Raw genomic sequence first — 11485 nt, 5'->3', positions numbered from 1 at the left:
CCCGGAGCCGGGGAAGACTCGACGGTTGTTTCCCGCGCGGAGGGGCATACGAGGGTTTACTGGTTGGGCTGTAGTGTGAGGCTGCCACCGCCGGAGAATAACAACAGGTCTGGGTGAGTACATGGATGTCCAGGCCAGCGATGGGAGTAGGATGGGGCGGTGAGGCCTACGCGGCAGCAGAGCCGACCACGAGAGGCAGGAGCAGGCGGCACGACCGACGCTGGTTTGGGCGGCTGGAGCAAGAGGACCAGAGGTTGAAGATGAAGAAAATATGCCCTAGAGGCAATAATAAAGTTATTATTTATTTCCTTATTTCATGATAAATGTCTATTATTCATGCTAGAACTGTATTAGCCAGAAACTTAGTACATGTGTGAATACATAGACAAAACATAGTGTCCCAAGTATGCCTCTACTTGACTAGCTCGTTAATCAAAGATCGCTATGTTTCCTAACCATAGACATGTATTGTCATTTGATGAATGGGATCACATCATTAGGAGAATGACATGATGGACATGACCCATCCATTATCTTAGCATCATGATCGTTACAGTTTCATTGCTACGGCTTTCTTCATGACTTATACATGTTCCTCGGACTATGAGATTATGCAACTCCCGAATACCGGAGGAACACCTTATGTGCTATCAAACGTCACAACGTAAATGGGTGATTATAAAGATGCTCCACAAGTGTCCGAAGGTGTTTCTTGGGTTGGCATAGATCAAGATTAGAATTTGTCACTCCGTGTTTCGAAGAGGTATCTCTGGGCTCTCTCGGTAATGCTCATCACTATAAGCCTTGCAAGCAATATGACTAATGAGTTAGTTGCGGGATGAAGCATTACGGAACGAGTAAAGAGACTTTCCGGTAACGAGATTGAACTAGGTATGATAATACCGACGATCGTATCTCGGGCAAGTAACATACCGATGACAAAGGGAACAACGTATGTTGTTATGCAGTTTGACCGATAAAGATCTTCGTAGAATATGTAGGAGCCAATATGAGCATCCAGGTTCCGCTATTGGTTATTGACCGGAGATGTCTCTCGGTCATGTCTACATAGTTCTCGAACCCGTAGGGTCCGCACGCTTAACGTTTGACGATGATTTGTATTATGAGTTATGTGATTTGATGACTGAAGTTTATTCGGAGTCCCGGATGAGATCCCAGACGTGACGAGGATTCTCTAAATGGTCGAGGTGTAAAGATCTATATATTGGAAGGCTATATTCAGACATCGGAAAGGTTCCGAGTGATTCAGGTATTTTTCGGAGTACCGGGGAGTTACGGGAATTCACCGGGGGAAGTAATGGGCCTTATTGGGCTTTAGTGGAGAGAGGGGAGAAGGGCCAAGAGATGGCGCGCACCTCCCCCTGCCCAAACCGAATTGGACAAGGGGTGGGGGCGCAACCCCCCTTTTCTTCTCCCTCTCCCTCTCTTTCCTTCTCTCCTACTCCGAATAGGAAAGGGAATCCTACTAGGACTTGGGAGTCCTAGTAGGACTCCCTATGCTTGGCGCGCCCCCTAGGTCGGCCACCTCCTCCCTCCCTCCTTTATATGCGGGGGAGGGGAGCACCCCAAGGACACACAAGTTGATCTTTTAGCCGTGTGCGGTGCCCCCTTCCACAGTTTTCCACCTCGGTCATATTGTCATAGTGCTTAGGCGAAGCCCTGCGCCGGTAACTTCATCATCGCCGTCACCATGCCGTCGTGCTGATGGAACTCTTCCTCGGCCTCAGCTGGATCTAGAGTTCGAGGGATGTCACCGAGCTGAACGTGTGCAGATCGCGGAGGTGTCATGCGTTCGGTACTTGATCAGTTGGATCGGGAAGAAGTTCGACTACATCAACCGCGTTACTTAACGCTTCCGCTTTCAGTCTACGAGGGTACGTGGACACACTCTCCCCTCTCGTTGCTATGCATCACCTAGATAGATCTTGCATGATCGTAGGAGATTTTTTGAAATTAGTGCGTTCCCCAATAGTGGCATCCGAGCCAGGTCTATGCGTAGATGTTATATGCACGAGTAGAACACAAAGAGTTGTGGGCGATAATAGTCATACTGCTTACCGCCAACGTCTTACTTTGATTCGGCGGTATTGTTGGATGAAGTGGCCCGGGCCGACATTACATGAACACGTTCATGAGACTGGTTCTACCGACGTGCTTATGCACATAGGTGGCTGGCGGGTGTCTGTTTCTCCAACTTTAGTTGAATCAAGTTTGACTACGGTCGATCCTTGTTGAAGGTTAAAACAGCACACTTGACGAAAATTCGTTGTGGTTTTGATGCGTAGGTAAGAACGGTTCTTGCTAGAAGGCCGTAGCACCCACGTAAAACTTGCAACAACAAAGTAGAAGACATCTAACTTGTTTTTGCAGGGCTTGTTGTGATGTGATATGGTCAAGGCATGATGTGATATAAATTGTTGTATGAGATGATCATGTTTTGTAACATAGTTATCGGCAACTAGCAGGAGCCATATGGTTGTCGCTTTATTGTATGCAATGCAATCGCCATTTAATTGTTTTACTTTATGACTAAGCGGTAGCGATAGTCGTAGTAACAATAGTTGGCGAGACGACAACGATTCTACGATGGTGATCAAGGTGTCGCGCCAATGACGATGGAGATCATGACGATGCTTCCGTGATGGAGATCATGAGCACAAGATAATGATGGCCATATCATGTCACATATTTTGATTGCATGTGATGTTTATCTTTTATGCATCTTATTTTGCTTAGTACGGCGGTAGCATTATAAGATGATCCCTTACTAAATGTCAAGGTATAAGTGTTCTCCCTGAGTATGCACCATTGCTACAGTTCTTCGTGTTGAGACACCCTGTGATGATCGAGTGTGATATGCTCTACGTTCACATACAATGGGTGCAAGCCAGTTTGCACATGCAGAATACTCGGGTTAAACTTGACGAGCCTAGCATATGCAGATATGGCCTCGGAACACTGGAGACCGAAAGGTTGAGCGTGAATCATATAGTATATATGATCAACATAGAGATGTTCACCATTGAAAACTACTCCATATCATGTGATGATCGGACATGGTTTAGTTGATGTGGACCACGTGATCATTTAGATGACTAGAGGGATGTCTATCTAAGTGGGAGTTCTTAAGTAATATGATTAATTAAACTTTAATTTATCATGAACTTAGTCCTGATAGTATTTTGCAAATTATGTTGTAGATCAATAGCTCACATTGTAGCTTCCCTATGTTTTTATATGTTCCTAGAGAAAACTAAGTTGAAAGATGATAGTAGCAATGACGCGGACTGGGTCCGTAATCTGAGGTTTATCCTCATTGTTGCACAGAAGAATTATGTCGTTGATGCACAGCTAGGTGACAGACCTATTGCAGGAGCAGATGCAGATGTTATGAACGTTTGGCTAGCTCAATATGATGACTACTTGATAGTTTAGTGCGCCATGCTTTATGGCTTAGAACAAAAACGTTTTTGAAACGTCACGGAGCATATGAGATGTTCCAAGAGCTGAAATTGGTATTTCAGACTCATGCCCCTGTCAAGAGGTATGAGACCTCTGACAAATACTTTGCCTAAAAGATGGAGGAGAATTGCTCAACTAGTGAGCATGTGCTCAGAATGTCTGGGTACTACAATCACTTGAATCAAGTGGGAGTTAATCTTCCAGATAAGATAGTGATTGACAGAGTTCTCTAGTCACCATCACCAAGTTACTGGAACTTCGTGATGAACTATAGTATGCAAGGGATGATGAAAAACGATTCCCGAGCTCTTCGTGATGCTGAAATTGACGAAGGTAGAAATCAAGAAAGAGCATCAAGTGTTGATGATTAAACAAGACCACTAGTTTCAAGAAAAGGGCAAAGGGAAGAAAGGGAAGTTCAAATAGAATGGCAAGCAAGTTGTCACTCCCATGAAGAATACCAAAGCTAGACCTAAGCCTGAAATTGAGTGCTTCTACTGCAAAGGAAATGGTCACTAGAAGCGGAACTACCCTAAATATTTGGTGGAAAAGAGGGATGGCAAAGTGAACAAAGGTATGTTTGATATACATGTTATTGATGTGTACCTTGCTAGTGTTCATAGTAGCCCCTGGGTATCCGATACTTGTTCGGTTGCTAAGATTAGTAACTCGAAACAGGAGTCACAGAATAAATAGAGACTAGTCAAGAATGAAGTGATGATGTATGTTGGAAGTGGTTCCAAGATTGATATGATCATCATCGCACACTCCTTATACTTTCGGGATTAGTGTTGAACCTAAATAAATGCTATTTAGTGTTTTGCGTTGAGCATGAATATGATTAGATCATGTTTATTGCAACACGGTTATTCATTTAAGACAGAGAATAATTGTTATTATGTTTACATGAATAAAACCTTCTATGGTCATACACCCAATGTTGATGGTTTATTGAATATCGATCATGGTAATACACATATTCATAATGATGATGCCAAAAGATGCAAAGCTGATAATGATAGTGCAACTTATTTGTGGCACTGCCGTGTGGGTCATATCGGTGTAAAACGCACGAAGAAACTCCATAAAGATGGACTTTTGGAATCACTTGATTATGCATCATTTGATACTTGCGAACCGTGCCTTATGGGCAAGATGACTAATACTCCGTTCTCTGGAACAATGGAACGAGATAGTGACTTATTGGAAATAATACATATCGATGTATGCGGTCCAATGAGTGTTGATGCTCGTGGCGGGTATCGTTATTTTCTGACCTTCACAGATGATTTGAGCAGATATGGGCATATCTACTTAATGAAACACAAGTCTGAAACATTTGAAAAGTTCAAAGAATTTCGGAGTGAAGTGGAGAATCACCGTAACAAGAAAATAAAGTTTCTACGATCTGATCATGGAGGAGAATATATGAGTTACGAGTTTGGCCTTCATTTAAAAAATTCTAGAATAGTTTCACAGGTCACGCCACCTGGAACACCACAGCGTAATGGTGTGTCCGAACGTCGTAACCGCACTTTATTGGATATGGTGCGATCTATGATGTCTCTTACCGATTTACCACTATCGTTTTGGGGTTATGCATTAGAGACAACTGCATTCACTTTAAATAGGCATCATCAAAAATCCGTTGAGACGACGCCTTATGAACTGTGGTTTGGCAAGAAACCAGAGTTGTCGTTTCTTAAAGTTTGGGGTTGCGATGCTTATGTGAAAAAGCTTCAACCTGATAAGCTCGAACCCAAGTCGGAGAAGTGCATCTTCATAAGATACCCAAAGGAAACTGTTGGGTACACCTTCTATCGCAGATCTGAAGGCAAGATATTCATTGCTAAGAATGGATCTTTTCTAGAGAAGGAGTTTCTCTCGAAAGAAGTGAGTGGGAGGAAAGTGGAGCTTGATGAGGTAATTGTACCTTCTCCAGAATTGGAAAGTAGTTCATCATAGAAATTAGTTCCAGTGATTCCTACACCAATTGGTGAGGAAGCTAATGATGATGATCATGAAACTTCAGATCAAGTTACTACAGAACCTCGTAGGTCTTCCAGAGTACATTCCGCACCAGAGTAGTACGGTAATCCTATTCTGAAGGCATGTTACTAGACCATGATGAACCTACAAACTATGAGGAAGCGATGATGAGCCCAGATTCCGCAAAATGGCTTGAGGCCATGAAATCTGAGATGGGATCCTTGTATGAGAACAAAGTGCGGACTTTGGTGGACTTGCCCGATGATTGGCATGCCATATTAAATAAATGGATTTTCAAGAGGAAGACTGGCGATGATAGTAGTATCACTATCTACAAAGCTTGACTTGTCGCAAAAAGGTTTTTGAAAAATTCAAGGTGTTGACTACAATGAGATTTTCTCAACTGTAGTGATGCTTAAAGTCTGTCTGAATCATGTTAGCAATTGCCATATTTTATGAAATCTGGCAAATGGATGTCAAAACTGAATTCCTTAAATGGGTATTTCTTAAAGAAGAGTTGTATATGATGCAACCAGAAGGTTTTGTCGATCCTAAAGGTACTAACAAGGTGTGCAAGCTCCAGCGATCCATTTATGGATTGGTGCAAGCCTCTCGGAGTTGGAATAAATGTTTTGATAGTGTGATCAAAGCATATGTTTTTTATACAGACTTTTGGAGAAGCCTGTATTTACAATAAAGTGAGTGGGAGCTCTGTAGAATTTCTAATATTATATGTGGATGACATATTGTTGATTGGAAATGATATAGAATTTCTGGATAGCATAAAGGGATACTTGAATAGGAGTTTTTCAATGAAAGACCTCAGTGAAGCTGCTTACATATTGGGCATCAAGATCTATAGAGATAGATCAAGATGCTTGATAAGAATTTTCAATGAGTAAATACCTTGACAAGTTTTTGAAAGAGTTCAAAATGGATCAGTCAAAGAAGGAGTTCTTGTCTATATTACAAGGTGTAAAGTTGAGTAAGACTCAAAGCCCGACCACGACAGAAGATAGAAAGAGAATGAAAGTCATTACCTATGCCACAATCATAGGTTCTATAAAGTATGTTGTGATGTGTACCAGACCCATTGTGTACCTTGCCATGAGTTTGGCAAGGGGATACATTAGTGATCTAAGAGTAGATCACTGGACAGCGGTCAAAATTATCCTTAGTGAGGACTAAGGAAATGTTTCTCGGTTATGGGGGTGATAAAGAGTTCGTCGTAAAGAGTTACGTCGATGCAAGCTTTTACACCGATCCAGATGACTCTAAGTCTCAATCTGGATACATATTGAAAGTGGGAGCAATTAGCTGGAGTAGCTCCATGCAGAGCATTGTAGACATAGAATATTTGCAAAATACACACGGCTCTGAATGTGACAGACCCATTGACTAAACTTCTCTCATGAGCAAAACATGATCACACTTTAGTAATCTTTGGGTGTTAATCACATAGCGATGTGAACTAGATTATCGACTCTAGTAAACCCTTTGGGTGTTGGTCACATGGCGATGTGAACTATGGGTGTTAATCACATACATATGTGAACTATTTGTATTAAATCACATGGCGATGTGAACTAGATTATTGACTCTAGTACAAGTGGGAGACTGAAGGAAATATGCCCTAGAGGCAATAATAAAGTTATTATTTATTTCCTTATTTCATGATAAATGTTCATTATTCATGCTAGAATTGTATTAACCGGAAACTTAGTACATGTGTGAATACATAGACAAAACATAGTGTCCCTAGTATGCCTCTACTTGACTAGCTGGTTAATCAAAGATGGTTATGTTTCCTAACCATAGACATGTGTTGTCATTTGATGAACGAGATCACATCATTAGGAGAATGATGTGATGGACATGACCCATCCGTTAGCTTAGCATCATGATCATTACAGTTTCATTGCTACTTCTTTCTTCATGACTTATACATGTTCCTCGGACTATGAGATTATGCAACTCTGGAATATCGGAGGAACACCTTGCGTGCTATCAAACGTCACAACGTAAATGGGTGATTACAAAGATGCTCTATAGGTGTCTCCTAAGGTGTTTGTTGGGTTGGCATAGATCGAGATTAGGATTTGTCACTCCGTGTTTTGGAGAGGTATCTCTGGGCCCTCTCGGTAATGCTCATCACTATAAGCCTTGCAAGCAATGTGATTAATGAGTTAGTTGCGGGATGAAGCATTACGGAACGAGTAAAGAGACTTGTCGGTAACAAGATTGAACTAGGTATGATAATACCGACGATCGAATCTCGGGCAAGTAACATACCGATGACAAAGGGAACAACATATGTTGTTATGCGGTTTGACCGATAAAGATCTTTATAGAATATGTAGGAGCCAATATGAGCATCCAGGTTCCGCTATTGGTTATTGACCGGAGATGTGTCTCGGTCATGTCTACATAGTTCTCGAACCCGTAGGGTCCGCACACTTAACGTTTGATGATGATTTGTATTATGAGTTATGTGATTTGATGACCGAAGTTTGTTCGGAGTCCCGTATGAGATCACATACATGACGAGGAGTCTTGAAATGGTCGAGACGTAAAGATCGATATATTGGAAGGCTATATTCAGACATCGGAAAGGTTCCAAGTGATTCGGGTATTTTTCGGAGTACCGGGGAGTTACGGGAATTCGCCGGGAGAAGTAATGGGCCTTATTGGGCTTTAGTGGAGAGAGGGGAGAAGCGCCTCCCCCTTGCCCAAACCGAATTGGACAAGGGGTGGGGGCGCAACCCCCTTTCCTTCTCCCTCTCCCTCTCTTTCCTTCTCTCCTACTCCGAATAGGAAAGGGAATCCTACTAGGACTTGGGAGTCCTAGTAGGACTCCCTATGCTTGGCGCGCCCCCCTAGGCCGGCCGCCTCCTCCCTCCCTCCTTTATATACGGGGGAAGGGAGCACCCCAAGGACACACAAGTTGATATTTTAGCCGTGTGCGGTGCCCCATTCCACAGTTTTCCACCTCGGTCATATCGTCGTAGTGCTTAGGTGAAGTTCTGCGGTGGAAACTTCATCATCACCGTCAGCATGCTGTCGTGCTGACGGAACTCTCCCTCGGCCTCAGATGGGTCTAGAGTTTGAGGGATGTCACCGAGCTGAACATGTGCAGATCGCGGAGGTGCCGTGCGTTTGGTACTTGATTGGTTGGATCGCGAAGAAGTTCGACTACATCAACTGTGTTTGAGGGAGTCCCGGACTAGGGGGTGCCCGGATAGCCGAACTATCATCATCGGCCGGACTCCAAGACTATGAAGATACAAGATTGAAGACTTCGTCCCGTGTCCGGATGGGACTTTCCTTGGCGTGGAAGGCAAGCTTGGCGATACGGATATGTAGATCTCCTACCATTGTAACCGACTCTGTGTAACCCTAGCCCTCTCCGGTGTCTATATAAACCGGAGGGTTTTAGTCCATAGGACAGAACAACAATCATACCATAGGCTAGCTTCTAGGGTTTAGCCTCCTTGATCTCGTGGTAGATCCACTCTTGTACTACCCATATCATCAATATCAATCAAGCAGTAGTAGGGTTTTACCTCCGTCGAGAGGGCCCGAACCTGGGTAAAAACATCGTGTCCCTTGTCTCCTGTCACCATCCGCCTAGACGCACAGTTCGGGACCCCCTACCCGAGATCCGCTGGTTTTGACACCGACATTGGTGCTTTCATTGAGAGTTCCTCTGTGTCGTCACCGATAGGCTCGATGACTCCTTTGATCATCAACAACAACGACGCAGTCCAGGGTGAGACTTTTCTCCCCGGACAGATCTTCATATTCGGCGGCTTTGCACTGCGGGCCAATTCGCTTGGCCATCTGGAGCAGATCGAAAGCTACACCCCTGGCCGTCAGGTCAGATTTGGAAGTCTGAACTTCACGACTGACATCCGCGGAGACTTGATCTTCGATGGATTCGAGCCACAGCCGAGCGCGCCGCACTGTCACGATGGGCATGATTTAGCTCTGTTGCCGGACAGTGCCCTGGAGGACGCACACGAGTCCGCTCTGACCCTTAATTCGGAGCCGGCTGCGCAGATCAAGGACGGGTGGTTAGACACCGCCTCGGGGGCTCCAACCTCTACGGCGATGGAGCCGAATACTGACCTTGTCCCTTGTAAAGCTCGTGACTCCGAGGTGCCGGACTCCTCGTCGGACTCCGAACCTCCCGCGCCCCCTCCAATCGAATCCGATTGGGCGCCGATCATGGAGTTCACCGCTGCGGACATCTTTCAGCACTCACCTTTTGGCGACATCCAGAATTCGCTAAAATATCTCTCGTTATCAGGAGAGCCCTGGCCGGACTGCGGTCAGGACGGTTGGGATGCGGATGACGAAGAAATTCAAAGCCCACCCACCACCCACTTAGTAGCCACTGTCGACGATCTAACCGACATGCTAGACTTCGACTCCGAAGACATCGACCGGTATGGACGATGATGCCGGAGATGACCAAGAACCAGTGCCTACTGGGCACTGGAAAGCCACCTCGTCATATGACATATACATGGTGGATATCCCAAAGGATGGGAATGGCGAGGAAACAGCGGAGGAAGACCCCTCCAAGAAACAGCATAAGCGCCGGCGTCAGCGGCGCCGCTCTAAATCCCGCCATAGCAAGAATGGAGATTCCGGCACCGGAGATAATAACACCCCAGACAGTGCCGAAGACAACCCCCTCTAGCAAGATTCAGCACAGGAGGACGGAGAAGCCAGCCCTGATGAGAGAGCGGCAAACGAAGAGGTAGAGGATGATAATTACATGCCTCCCTCTGGAGACGAGGCAAGCCTCGACGACGACGAATTCGTCGTGCCTGAGGATCCCGTCGAACAAGAACGTTTTAAACGCAGGCTCATGGCCACGGCAAGCAGCCTCAAGAAAAAGCAGCAACAGCTTAGAGCAGATCAAGATCTGCTAGCCGACAGATGGACTGAAGTCCTTGCGGCCGAAGAGCATGAACTCGAACGCCCCTCCAAAAGCTACCCCAAACGCAAGCTGCTCCCCCGATTAGAGGAGGAGGCATACAAACCTGCATCACCAGCGCACAATACGGCTGACCGACCACCCCGTGGCCGCGACAGAGAGGCCTCTAGGCCCTCCACTAAAACCGTACCCCGGCATCGCTCGAAGAGCACAAAGCCACAGGGGAACACTCTGGACTTGCGAGATATATTGGAGGATAAGGCAAGACAATCAAGATCGATCTACGGATCGCGTGGGCGCCCCATGATACGCGACGACAAGCTTCGCGCCTGACACAGCAAGTCCGGCCGGGCCGAACACAGCAGACAAAGCTCGTTTGAGCTATGTCGTGATATAGCCCAATACAGAGGCGCCGCACACCCACTATGCTTCACAGATGAAGTAATGGATCATCAAATCCCCGAAGGGTTTAAACCCGTGAATATTGAATCCTACGATGGCACAACAGACCCCGCGGTTTAGATCGAAGACTATCTCCTTCATATCCACATGGCCCGCGGTGATGATCTTCACGCCATCAAATACCTCCCACTCAAGCTTAAAGGACCAGCTCGGCATTGGCTTAATAGCTTGACAGCAGAATCAATTGGGTGTTGGGAGGACCTGGAAGCCGCATTCCTTGATAACTTCCAGGGCACGTATGTGCGACCACCAGACGCTGACGACCTAAGCCATATAATTTAGCAGCCAGACGAATCGGCTAGACAATTCTGGACATGGTTCTTAACTAAGAAAAATCAAATCGTCGACTGTCCGGATGCGGAGGCCCTCGCGGCCTTCAAACATAACATCCGCGACGAGTGGCTTGCCCGGCACCTGGGACAGGAAAAGCCGAAATCCATGGCAGCCCTCACATCACTCATGACCCGCTTCTACGCGGGAAAGGACAGCTGGCTAGCCCGCAGCAACAACCTCAGCAAAAATTCTGGCAGTCCGGATACCAAGGACCGCAACGGCAGGTCGCGTCGCAACAAGCACAAACACCGCATCAACAGTGACAATACTGAG

This window comes from Triticum dicoccoides, chromosome 5B (genome assembly GCF_002162155.2).
Source record: "Triticum dicoccoides isolate Atlit2015 ecotype Zavitan chromosome 5B, WEW_v2.0, whole genome shotgun sequence".
NCBI classification, from domain to species: Eukaryota; Viridiplantae; Streptophyta; class Magnoliopsida; order Poales; family Poaceae; genus Triticum; species Triticum dicoccoides.
This window is presented reverse-complemented; position numbering follows the sequence as displayed.